General features: G+C 49.4%; 1 protein-coding gene across 7 annotated transcripts in view; it reads left to right on the top strand.

The window, feature by feature from the left end:
• Positions 1-12,624, top strand: part of rbm47 (RNA binding motif protein 47) — a 367,449-nt gene that overhangs the window by 207,244 nt on the left and 147,581 nt on the right. The window contains exons 1-2 of one of the 7 annotated variants that reach the window (XM_072496615.1): positions 10,821-10,948; positions 11,072-12,135. The exons of 4 other annotated variants lie outside the window; for them this stretch is intronic. The gene's annotated coding sequence lies outside the window, so the exon portion shown is untranslated. Of the gene's footprint in view, positions 1-4,562; positions 4,711-10,787; positions 10,949-11,071; positions 12,136-12,624 lie in introns of those variants that run through there. 2 more of the 7 variants (XM_072496616.1, XM_072496612.1) reach the window with 2 other exon arrangements.

Raw genomic sequence — 12,624 nt, 5'->3', positions numbered from 1 at the left:
CACTAAATAGTCATAACATGCTGACATGGCATAATGCCAGTGAGATTACAGCAGCTTTTTAAAAATGAGAAACAGTTGAGGGGTTCCTTCCGATGGCGCAAAGGCAAGTATAACACCCAGGGGTAAACGGACACACCGGGGCAGTTCCCTGGTACAGCCTCCTGGCACCAGCCTGGCACAGGTTTGCAGTGCCAAACTGTGCCGGGGCAGTGCCGGGGTGGGCTCTCGTGGGAGCCCCATGGGGGAGGGAGTTCCATTTATGTATGATGTGAGGCAGGGGATAGTAGGCAATGAGGGGGAACTTTCAGTCATGGGGGGGAATGGGTACTGAGGGCAGGAGTGTCGGCGTACTACCACAGTTGTGAGGAGGGGAGCCCGCGCTTATTGCCGGGGTGGGGGGGGAGCCCCCAAAGATTTTCTAGGGGGTGGGAGGCCCAATATTTGTCCAAGGGGTGGGGAGAGCCCTCAATACCTCCATGGTGGCAGCTCTATGAGGTCGCGCCCCACCAGAGTGATGGCATAAACCACGACCGCTCTTTCTTTCTATAACAAAACTCAAGATCTGGAGAGAAAACTTGCTGTGTAACTGGAGAGCTCAACCCAGTTTTCAGTCTGAGCCTGGAACTTTGAAAAGATGTGGTAAGATTCCACCCCACGTCTTATGGTGATGACCTTTCATCTGAACAAAAGGTCATTGACCTGAAATATTGTGCAGAATTTACTGTTAGTGACTGGTATCCCGCCAACAAGCTGCAAACACCAGTGGGAACCCCACCTGGGTTTTCGCCAGAGACCTGACACGATTACAAGGCATTTAGGGCCTTACCTGGGGAGCATCAAGCCTCCTGTCAAATTAGCCCTGAGCAGGTCAGAAATCCCAACCCGAAACCTATCAACTAATCAAAGGTCAGCAAGCCTCCAGTACTGGCAATGCCACCAGGAGCGGTGACCACTCTGGCCTGCAGATGGAATCTCCAGTGGATCCCTAGTGATATGTAAGTGGGGCAGGGTGGGTGTAGCAGGGAGGGGAAGATAGGGTGCTATGGTGAAGGTGGATTTCCACAGGACAACCCTCCCCTTCTCCCATTGCTGGGTCCCGTGTTTGGGCACAAAGTTCCTGAGAACTTCTAGGCTGCAGTCAAATTAGACAAGGTTTGCTGGGTGATCTTTCCTGCCTGCCACTGGTTGAGTACCAATGGAGACAGGATGAAGCATTTAAGTGGCTTTTAAGTAACGCTCCACCATTCCCACCAGTATCCTGATTGGAAGAAGTTTGGAAGGCAGTGGAATCTCTGCCTCACATCCTCCGTCTGATTACGCAGCCTTCCCCTTTCAGCCCATGCCTTTGGGAGGACATTAAATTCCACCCATTAACTCTGTTTCTCTCCGGGCCAGCACGGTGGTGCAGTGGTTAACACTGCTGCTTCATGCGCGAGGTCCCAGGTTCGACCCCGACCCAGGGTCACTATCCATGTGGAGCTTGTACATTCTCCCCGTGTCTGCGTGGGTCTCACCCCCACAACCCAAAGATGTGCAGGGTAGGTGGATTGGCCACGCAAAATTGCCTCTTAATTGGAAAAATGAATTTGGTACTCTAAATTTATTTTTAAAAACTCTGTTTCTCTCTCCACAGATGTTGCCTGACCATTTCTGTCTGTTGGGTATGATAGCAGAAGTCCTGAATACATATTATCATACTGGGATCATGTCTTGTTCCTCATGATTTACTGAGAATGGATTCTTGTGCAGACAACACAATACCGGGCTTTAGGCTTCTGGGGAGGTTTGACAGTGGGCACAGTATGAGCAAAGTACAATCTACAATTGTCACACAAGCAAATAGGACACCCAGGTAGTGCATTCAACCAAATGTTAAGGCCTGCACTTGCTCTGAGTCACTGCTTTCCTTAAGTTAATATCAGAACAAACTGATTTGGGGAGAAGGCAGGATCAAGGTATTGAGTTTGATGATCAGCCATGATCATAATGAACAGCGGAGCAATCTCGAAGGGCCGAATGGCATACTTCTGTTTCAAATTTCTATGTATGTTTCTATGTATGATCACACCTCTGAACTACATCAAATTTCCTATCAGAAATTAGCTAGAATATGTAAACCAGTATTTGATATTAGGGCGCGATCCAATGGCCACGTTGTGCTAGAAAAGCAGCTTGCTGTGGCGCAGCAAGTCGATTAAAAACTGGGAGACCCCGCTCCCTAGATTTACTCAGCTCGCAATCTCGCGAGACGTTGCGATGTAAATCCTGTCCATTGTGGGTGGGATCACTTTTTGGCAAATCTGCATATTAGAGCGAGCCAGCTAGCCTCACTTTAATGTGCAGATTCTTGAGGTACCTGAGGCTTTGGGATTCACCCCCTCACCTCAGAGACCTCGGGTGGGCACCCTACATTACTGGTCCCTGCAAACGGGGGACCAGGTGGAATGGCACCCAGCTGCATGCCCTTTGGGCAGGATGGTGTCTTGGCAGTGCCAGCCTGGCACCTTGGCAGTACCTAGGTGGCATTGCCAGCTGGCTTGGGCAGTGCCAAGCTGGAATTTTTTGCATGCGTGTGATTGGGCCAGGAATGTGCTGTGCGTCATGGAGCAGATGGGGGGGGTAGACCCATGGAGAGCCAGACGGCCGACGGGAAGGGAATATTTGTTCTACTCTATGTTCATAAAGTATACTCTAGAATCGATTTCTTCATCATGAGCAGGGACTGTGTAGGCAGGGCAAAAAGTACGGAGTACTCGGCGATTACCATCTCGGATCATGCCCCACACTGGGTTGATCTGCAGGTCTGCAAAGGGAGCTACCAGCGCCTGCAATGGAGGTTGGACGTAGGATTGCTAACGGAGGAGGAGGTGTGCGAGAGACTGCGGAAGTGCATGCAGGACTACCTGCAGGTTAATGACACAGAGGAAGTTTCAGCAGCGACCCTGTGGGAGGCGCTGAAGGCGGTGATAAGGGGGGAGCTGATTTCAATTCGGGCACACAGAGATAGAACGGACATAGCGGAGATGGACAGACTGGTCAAGGAGATCCACAGGACAGATAGGGAATACGCAGAGGCCCCAAGGGAGGACATACTTAGAGATAGACGGAGACTGCAGGCCGAGCTGGGAGTGTTGTCCACGAGCAAGGCAGTGGAACAACTCAGGAAGGCAAAGGGTGTGGTCTATGAGCATGGGGAGAAAGCTAGTAGAAGGCTTGCGCAGCAACTCAGGAGGAAGGAGGTGGCCAGAGAAATAGGCAGGGTAGTGGACGGTATGGGGAACAGAGTGGGTGACCTGTTAGGACTGAACAGGGTGTTTCGGGAGTTTTACAGCAAGCTCTATACCTCGGAACCCCCTTGGGAGTCGGAGGAGATGAAGCGTTTCTTTGACGGACTGACCTTCCCAAAAGTGAGTAGGGGGCTGGTAGACGGACTGGGGGCCCAATTAGAGCTGAGGAAGTACTGGGGGGCTTGAAGGCCATGCAGTCGGGTAAATCCCCGGGGCCGGATGGATACCTAGTGGAGTTCTACAAAATTTCTCGGAGATAGTGGGGCCGGTGCGGACTAGGGTATTTAACGAGGCAAGGGACAGAGGCATACCAACGATGTCACAGGCTACCATTTCGCTGATATTAAAACGGGATAAAGACCCGGAAGCGTGTCGGTCATACAGACTAATCTTCCTGATCAATGTCGATGCCAAGCTCCTGGCTAAGGTCTTGGTGCTTAGAATTGAGGACTGTGTCCGGGAGGTGATCGGGGAAGACCAAACAGGGTTTGTTAAAGGCAGACAGCTGGTAGCCAACTTGAGAAGACTACTCAATGTGATCATGATGCCCCCGGAGGGCAGAGAGGTAGAGGCAGTGGTGGCAATGGATGCCGAGAAGGCCTTTGACCGGGTGGAGTGGGACTATTTGTGGGAGGTACTCGGACGGTTTGGGTTCGGGGAGGGCTTTGTTGACTGGGTTAGACTATTGCACCAGGCCCCAAAAGCTAGCGCGAGGACGAATAGGACAACATCAGAGTACTTTAGCCTACACCGGGCGACCAGACAGGGATACCCACTCTCCCCGTTGCTGTTTGCACTGGCCATAGAGCCGCTGGCAATTGCCCTGAGAGCTGCGAGTGTTGGAAGGGAATGATTAGAGGAGGGGTGCAACACAGGGTATCGCTGTACACGGACAACCTGCTCCTGTACGTATCGGACCCGCTGGCTGGGATGGACAGTATACTAGGAATATTGAGAGAATTTGGCAGGTTTTCAGGGTACAAACTGAACATGGCTAAGAGTGAGATGTTTGTAGTGCAGGCGAGGGGCCAGGAGAACAGGTTGAAGGGGCTGCCATTTAGGATGGTCGGAGAAAGTTTCCGATACTTAGGGACTGGGGCAGGCTGCATAAGCTAAATTTGACTAGAGTGGTGGAGCAAATGAAGAGTGAGTTTAGGAGGTGGGATGCACTCCCGCTATCACTTGCGGGGAGAGTGCAGACGGTAAAGATGACAATCCTCCCAAGATTTCTGTTTATTTTTCAGTGCCTCACGATTTTCATCCCGCGGTCCTTCTTCAAAAGGGTCAACAAGATTATTGTGGGCTTTGCCTGGGCGGGGAAGTCCCCGCGGGTGAAGAAAGCGATGCTTGAGAGGAACCGTAGCGAAGGGGGCTGGCGCTGCCGAACCTCAGCAACTACTACTGGGCAGCCAACATAACCATGGTAAGGAGTTGGCTGGTGGGTACGGGGTCTATTTGGGGGCGAGTGGAGGCGGCTTCGTGCAGGGGCACCAGTTTGACAGCCCTGGTCATGGTCCCCCTACCGCTTCCGCCGGCCAGGTACTCCACCAGCCCTGTAGTGGTGGCAGCCCTGCAGATCTGGGGCCAGTGGAGGAAGCATGTAGGGGAGGTGGAAGCATCGGTCTGGTCTGGTCTCCAATATGCGACAACCACCGATTTGCCCCTGGGAGTATGGACGGTGGATTCCGAGCGTGGCGGGTGGGGGTGGGAACTGTGGGTGATATGTTCTTGGGGGGAGCTTCTCGAGCATGAGGGCCTTGGAGGAGAAATTCGGACTGGTAAGAGGGAATGACTTTCGGTACTTGCAAGCGCGTGACTTCATACGTAGACAGGTCCCATCCTTCCACGCCTCCCGCCAAATGGGATCCAGGACAGAGTAGTGTCTAGGGGAGAGGTAGGAGAGGGGAAAGTCTCGGATATTTACCGTGAACTTATGAAAGTGGAGGAGTCCCAGACACAGGAACTGGAGCTCAAGTGGGAGGAGGAACTCGGCGAGGAGATGGAGGGGGTATGGGCGGAAGCCCTGAGTAGGGTAAATTCAACTGCAACATGTGCTCGGCTCAGCCTGATTCAGTTCAAGGTCGTCCACCGGCCCACATGGCGGTGGCCCGGATGAGTAAATTTTGGGGGATGGAGGATGAATGCGCTAGGTGTGCGGGAGGGCCAACGAATCACGTCCATCAGGAGATACTGGGAGGGATTTGCGGACGTCATGTCCCAGGTACTGAAAACTGGGGTGGTGATGAGTCCATGGTGGCAATTTTTGGGGTCTCGGAAGACCCGGGGGTCCAGGAGGAGAGGGAGGCCGACATCTTGGCCTTTGCTTCCCTGGAAGCCCGGCGACGCATACTGCTGGCATGGGGGGACTCAAAGCTCCTAAAGACCGAAGCATGGCTCTCGGACATGTCGAGCTTTTTAGGGCTGGAAAAAAATTAAGTTCGCCTTAAGAGGATCTGTATTAAGGTTCGCCCGAAGGTTGCAACCATTCATCGACTTCTTCGCGGGGAATCAAATGTCGGCAGGGGGGTAGATTAGAGTAGAATAGGAGGGATAAATAGGCGGGTACTGTTTATGAGAGAGGAGTGGTCTTTTGCACTATGTTTCTGCTTTGTGTTGATATTTGCACATTACTGTACCACTGCAACTGTTTGCAATGCCAAAAATACCTCAATAAAATTGTTTATTAAAAAAAAAAGGAATGCGCTGTGCAGGTGTTGGGGGGGGGGGCTGCACGAATGGGGCTGGGGAACCTCCCATAGTGCGTTCAGGAGGCTGTCGGGGATCGCTTCAGGGGCCTCGAAGATTAGGGCCCAATTTTAATTAGGGCTCCGCATCTTTGGGGGCCGAGCCCCAACATTGAGGGGCTAGGCCGGCGCCGGACGAGAGCGTCAGCGGCCGCTGACAGCATTCCCGCGCATGCGCAGTGGTGGGAGTCTCTTCCGCCTCCGCCATGGTGGAGACCGTGGCGGAGGCGGAAGGGAAAGAGTGCCCCCACGGCACAGGCCCGCCCGCGGATCGGTGGGCCCCAATCGCGGGCCAGGCCACCGTGGGGGCACCCCCGGGGCCAGATCGCCCCGCGACCCCCCCAGGATCCCGGAGCCCGCCCGCGCCGCCTTGTCCCGCCGGTAAGGTAGGTGATTAAATTTACGCCGGCGGGACAGGCATTTTAGCGGCGGGACTGGCGCGATTCCCGCCCCCGCCGAATAGCCGGTGCCTGGCGGGGGGTCGGAGAATTTCGCCCCCGATCTCGCACTACACTGGGGAGTTCTGGCGAGATGAGTTCCACACTGTACAAAACGGGGCTATGTGTGGCCTCGTCCTCACGTTCTCTGTTCAGGCCCCTATACAACATGAATCACATTGACCAGCGATGTGTTTTGCGGCACTGCGAGCGCCGGGAAATGGCTAAAATTATTCATTATGGGACTTTGTTCCCTTTTGGGAGAATCGCGCCCATAGAGTGTGGCTTGCAGATGACTGAGACAGGCTGGAAATGACTATGGCAGTGCTGGTGTGATGTCCGACTTATTTTTACTCCTGGGAATCATTACCTTGTTCGAGCATGAATTTGGTTCCAGTGGCTGACAACCATATTAACCAGCTTATAATTGGGCCTGTCGTTTCACATTGAGAATGCTGGGTAGTCGCTATAGCCTTTTTTCAATGAGAAGCCCAGCTGAAAATGGTAAGTTTGATCGAAAAGAACTGACTATCTCATCAACAACAAATAAACTACTGCAGATGCTGTGAATCTGAAACAAAAACAAATGCTGAAAACATTTTGCACACCTTGCTTTTGTGGAGAGAACTGGGTGCTATCGTTTTGGGTGGCAGCCACTTCATCAGAATTGTAAAATATCACAGATAGCAGCATTTGAAACAAAACTGAATGAAGTAGAGTTAAGGAAAAGTGTGGACGCAAAATTCTATTTAATTTCCTATGCCTGTGCTTTTCCCCACCCCCATCTCCTGTTTTTGTCTTTTTCCGACCTTTTTAACATTACATTTATTTTCCCCCTTTCTATCCCTTTGCATTTGTTTCTACCTTCACAGCCCGCTTGTAACTGCATACGAGTGCTGCAATTAAGATATCCTTTTGCTGTCTTGTTGCAGAGTGAGAGAAATGTGACAGGGCCAAAAAACCTGTAAACAATGTGGAATGATTCCATTTGGCCAACCCAAGGCTGGGCCTACAAGGCTGTAGAAGTAGCTGCATCCAAAAATAGAGGCCTGAGGATCATAGAAATTAGTCCTCTCAACTCATCTACATATTCAGGGCAAGCTTGAGACAAGTTCTGTGATCTAATTATGTGTTATCTTATCGACTTGTATTGTGGTAGCACATTGGTTTGTGGCTGCTGAAGCGTTTGAATTAGTGTGTAAATTGGATTTGTTTGATGAATACAACAGTAAATCTACAAAGTCCCAGCATGAAATAATGCAAAAAGTGATTCCTGTTATCATAAATAGAAAACAACACTCGACATGCCCGTGATTTTACAATATGCTCCAAAGTTTGTAAGATTCCTTGCTCTTGCACATTCAGGCTCACCTCGCAACTCAAAAATTATATTTCAGCCAATCTATGGAAGCGTAAGATTGAGAAAGGAAGAGATAAAGTCATTTGATCCATTGATGTTCATCCTAACCCTAATTCCATTGTTTGAGTGTCAACCGTGCCTCAGTTGGTAACATACTTACTTCTGAAACACAAGGTTGTGGGTTTAAGCCCCACTCCCGAGCATGAGCACAAAAATCAAGGCCGACACTCCTCAATGAGACTCTCTTTTGGCCATGGCAAATTTGTCAATATCTTCTTTGCCCCGACCTATCCCTGGTCTTCTATTCTGCCTACCTCCCCTGCTCCCTTCCAACGATATAATTTTGCATATTTCTACCTTTCTTCAAGTCTGTAGAAGGGTCATTTAGATCCGAAACATTAACTCTGTTTCTCTCCACAGGTGCGGCAAGACCGGCTGAGTTTTTCCAGCATCTTCTGTTTTTATTGAAGGCTGACACTCCAGTGCAGAGGTGTTGGGCGCGATTCTCCACTCCCGCGCCGGTTGGGAGAATCGCCTGGGCCGCCAAAATTTCCGGGGACGCCGGTCCGACGCCCTCCCGCGATTCTCCCAAGCGGCGGGAATGGCCCGGTCGAGTTTCGCGGGCCGCAGGCCAGAGAATCGCCGGAGACACCCAAAATGGCGATTCTCCGCCACCCCCGCTATTCTGAGGCCCGGATGGGCCGAGCGGCCAGGCCAAAACGGCGGGTTCCCCCCGGCGCCGTCCACACCTGGTCGCTGCAGTCGTGGGCGGTGCGTGAACGCTGGGGGGGGGCGGCCTGTGGGGGGGCGAAGGGGGATCCTGCACCGGGCTTCACCTGCAATGTGGGGTGGCCCGCGATCGGTGCCCACTGATCGTCGGGCCGTCCTCTCTGAAGGAGGACCTCCTTCCTTCCGCGGCCCCGGAAGATCCGTCCCCCATCTTGCGGGGCGGATTTAGAGAGGACGACAACCACGCATGCGCGGATGACGCCCGTTATGCGGCGCCGGCCACGTCATCTATGCGGCACCGCTTTTACGCGGGCGACAAGGCCTGGCGTGTGTAGATGACGCGGCCCCGATCCTGGCCCATTGTCAGGGCCTGAATCGGTCGGGACCGGGGCCGTTCCGCGCCGTCGTGAACCTCAACGGCGTTCACGACGGCGCAGCCACTTCGGCGTGGGAGTGGAGAATCCCGTCCATTGTGTTTCAAATAAGGGGCTGTTTAGCACAGGGCTAAATCACTGCCTTTGAAAGCAGGCCAGCAGCACAGTTCAATTCCCGTACTAGCCTCCTCGAACAGGCGCTGGAATGTGGCGACTAGGGGCTTTTCACAGTAACTTCATTGAAGCCTACTTGTGACAATAAGTGATAGGGGCAGCACGGTAGCATTGTGGATAGCACAATTGCTTCACAGCTCCAGGGTCCCAGGTTCGATTCCGGCTTGGGTCACTATCTGTGCGGAGTCTGCACATCCCCGTGTGTGCGTGGGTTTCCTCAGGGTGCTCCGGTTTCCTCCCACAGTCCAAAGATGTGCAGGTTAGGTGGATTGGCTGTGATAAATTGCCCTTAGTGTCCAAAATTGCCCTTAGAGTTGGGTGGAGTTACTGGGTTATGGGGATAGGGTGGAGGTGTTGACCTTGGGTGGGGTGCTCTTTCCAAGAGCCGGTGCAGACTCGATGGGCCGAATGGCCTCCTTCTGCACTGTAAATTCTATGATAATCTATGATGAGATGTTAAACTGAGGCTCTATCTGCCTACTCAAGTTGGTAGAAAAGATCCCATGGCACTGTTTTGAAGAAATGGGCAGGTGGTCCCCGGGGACCTGGTCATTACTTTCCCCTCATATGCTACCCCCCAAATTCCTCCCTCCTTTTGCCCGGCAGGATTTGTATTGATTGTTTTATTTCCGGGTAATTACCTTCAGCAACCAACTGTGTTTTGAATGATCATCCACAAGACTTTTGGCTCTACCACTCTGTCTGGCAGAATATTGCAAACTTTTATCACTTTTATTGCAGGAGTTCTTCCTAATAATCTGCTTTAGCTTTATTTTTCGCCCATTTAAATTTCTGTCCTTTTTGGTTTTGTTTTCCTGGTTTGCTGATATATTGGTTGGAATTTTCCGGCCATTACGAATCACTTTTCCCACTGGCGTTTCCTGGCGTTGTGGAGTAAGTAGCTTCAGTGGGAAATCCCATCGACAAGCGGCGGGAGCTTAGAATCCCGCCGTGCGAATGGTGCACCGCCAAGAAACATCCGGCTGGGGGACCTGGAAAACCAGGCTTTACATCAAATATATTGGCGTCAATTCTCGGGCCGTTACAATTCACTTTTTGTGCCAGCAGTGCATCCCCACCCACACGTTTCCCAGCAGCGTAGGGGTGGCTTCGATGGGAAGTCACATTGACAAACGGCGGGAGTATAGAATCCCGCTGGCAGTGAACGGCGCACTGCTGAGAAACATCCGGCTGGGGGACCGGAGAATCCAGTCCATGTAATCTGACTTTAACTTTTTTATAAATGTAATACTCTACATTCTTATGAGAGGCTATCTCCTGTGTTAATACTCTTCTTCATAGATTACAGTGCATTTAAACTTTAAACTTCCCTCATAGTTTGTCCTCTATTTGTGAATTGTTGTTAGTTTAGACAATCGAGTCTTTGGGGCCTGGCTTCACAACTTTACTGATTTACATAAATACGAGTATAACCTGGTTGTGGGACTTCTGACTTAATTTATTTTTCTCCCTCCTCCCTTCCCCTGGGCTGTTCCACTTGACCAGCCTCCCAAATTTGAATACTGAGCCCATGTTTCAGTCAAAACATGATCACAGATAGAAAGTAAGAAAAACTTTACAAACTGAAGATTTTTTGCTATCTGCTAAACCTGTAATTGTGCCCCTTCTGCACAACTCAGCAATAAATTCTCTTTACATGGCAATAATCAGAGCGGCCAAAGGCTAATACAATAGTGCCTCCCCTTTTTACATTAGGTAAACAGACTAGCACTGTAGTACCTAAGTTGCCAGTGCTGACTGATAAAGGTTCCAGTGTATAGACTTGAAGAGAGTGAAACAGCTTGCACAGATTTCTCAGTGCTTAGCAGTCCGGCCTTCACAGGTAGGAACTTCCATTTATTGTGTTTTTTAAATAATAATTTCAGTGTCATTACCGCTGAATGTCATTAATTCAAATGCTCAGTTTCACAGACGTAACATGGCCTTACATTATGTTGCACTGCAGGCCACCGAATTGAAGAAAGTACGAAGTGAGAATCCATATACAACCCAATATGAGTGGAAAAGATTAGTACCATTGTGTGTGGGTTGTGTTGAAATTCTGCTTTAATGCTGAAAAGAGAGATCCCATTCACTGTGACTGGGGTAAATCGCTATCCTCTAGTGAAATGTCACGTTTAAGTGCTTACAAAAGTAACATTTCTGTGATAAAACATTCAACTCATCAACAACCACCAGGTCAACAAGCCAATTGGGGAACTGAAAAGCAACTCAAAGTATTTTGACTCCATTTTCATTGCAGTGTCTAATCTGCACCTATTATAAATTTGTTCCCTCCCTGTCAAAATGTTTGTCTATGTCATGGGTATATTTGTTATGTACTCACAAGAATCATTTACTCTGGTTAATGTGCAATTACTTCTGCCAAGTAAAGATTTTATGTGAGGAAAGTTTGATTGCTTTTAGGTCTCTTGCTGAAAAGTGAGTTATTTTCAAAAACAATCTTCCAGTGCTGATATGTAGTAAATTAATAAGATGTTATGCAAAGAGAAAACATTCAAAACTTACTTCCAGTTTATGAGACTTGGTACATTTTATATAATAAGTGCTGAAATGAACCCGTGTGAGCTAAATCATGGCACCATATGCTTAATCAATTGTATAAAATAGTTATGGCTCTTCCATTTTGATCTTTTAAAAGTTTGAATACTAGGCCGGGATCGATGATAAAATCTGGTCCATTCAAATGTTAATTAGTATGTTTAAGCTGATATTTTTAAGGTGATTTCTGGATTTAATTTTCCATGGATACTTCACAATTTTTTTTTAAATGGCGCTGTGGCTGGCAGTGCTCTGTCAGCAAGCACCGTGCGCGGTTTTTTTTTCTCTTTCCCCCTCTGAGTGTCTCTCTTTGTGCACCTTGTACTCAGTGGAACTGTTTGCTCTGAGGGTGGGACAGGAGAGTTGTTTTGTGTCTGGTGAAACATTAACTAAAAGCAATCAGCCATGAGTCTGAAGGGCATTCCATTGCCGTGCTGCGTTGTGAAAGGAGAATACACCTTGCTGAAGGTAGAGAGTTTACTTTACTGCCTGTGCTTACTTCCATTATATATTTGTTCTAAAATCTGCAACTTATAAAATTATTTTCTGTAAAAGCCGAGCAGTATTATAAAAAGAAATGCAATCGCTAAAACGTCATGTTGAATTGTGTATAATTAAATTGATCATATTCTTCAATAAGTGCAATAATTTGTTGACATCTTTCCCAATATACACTTCTATATGACTAAATATTCCTGTTGAATGCCGAGCAATGTGACATCGTGTTTTAAGCATTGTTCATGGGCTACTAACAGTTTATGATACTTTTGGTGAGTGTGGCCTGTATGTACCCTGAAACAGTAACAATGCTGCTGTGTACTTCTTGGCATGTGTGGAGATGATTCTCTGACCAACAAACAAATTTAGGTTTTTCTCAGTCTTTTTGCTCTTTTCCACTTCTTGAAGGTGCAATTTTGCAGTGGTGTAAGGTTCCATAGCCCCCAGCAGCACCGTAGT

This window comes from Scyliorhinus torazame, chromosome 3, assembly GCF_047496885.1.
Source record: "Scyliorhinus torazame isolate Kashiwa2021f chromosome 3, sScyTor2.1, whole genome shotgun sequence".
NCBI classification, from domain to species: domain Eukaryota; kingdom Metazoa; phylum Chordata; class Chondrichthyes; order Carcharhiniformes; family Scyliorhinidae; genus Scyliorhinus; species Scyliorhinus torazame.
Note: the sequence above shows the minus strand (reverse complement) of the source record. Positions and strands in the feature narration are given on the sequence as shown.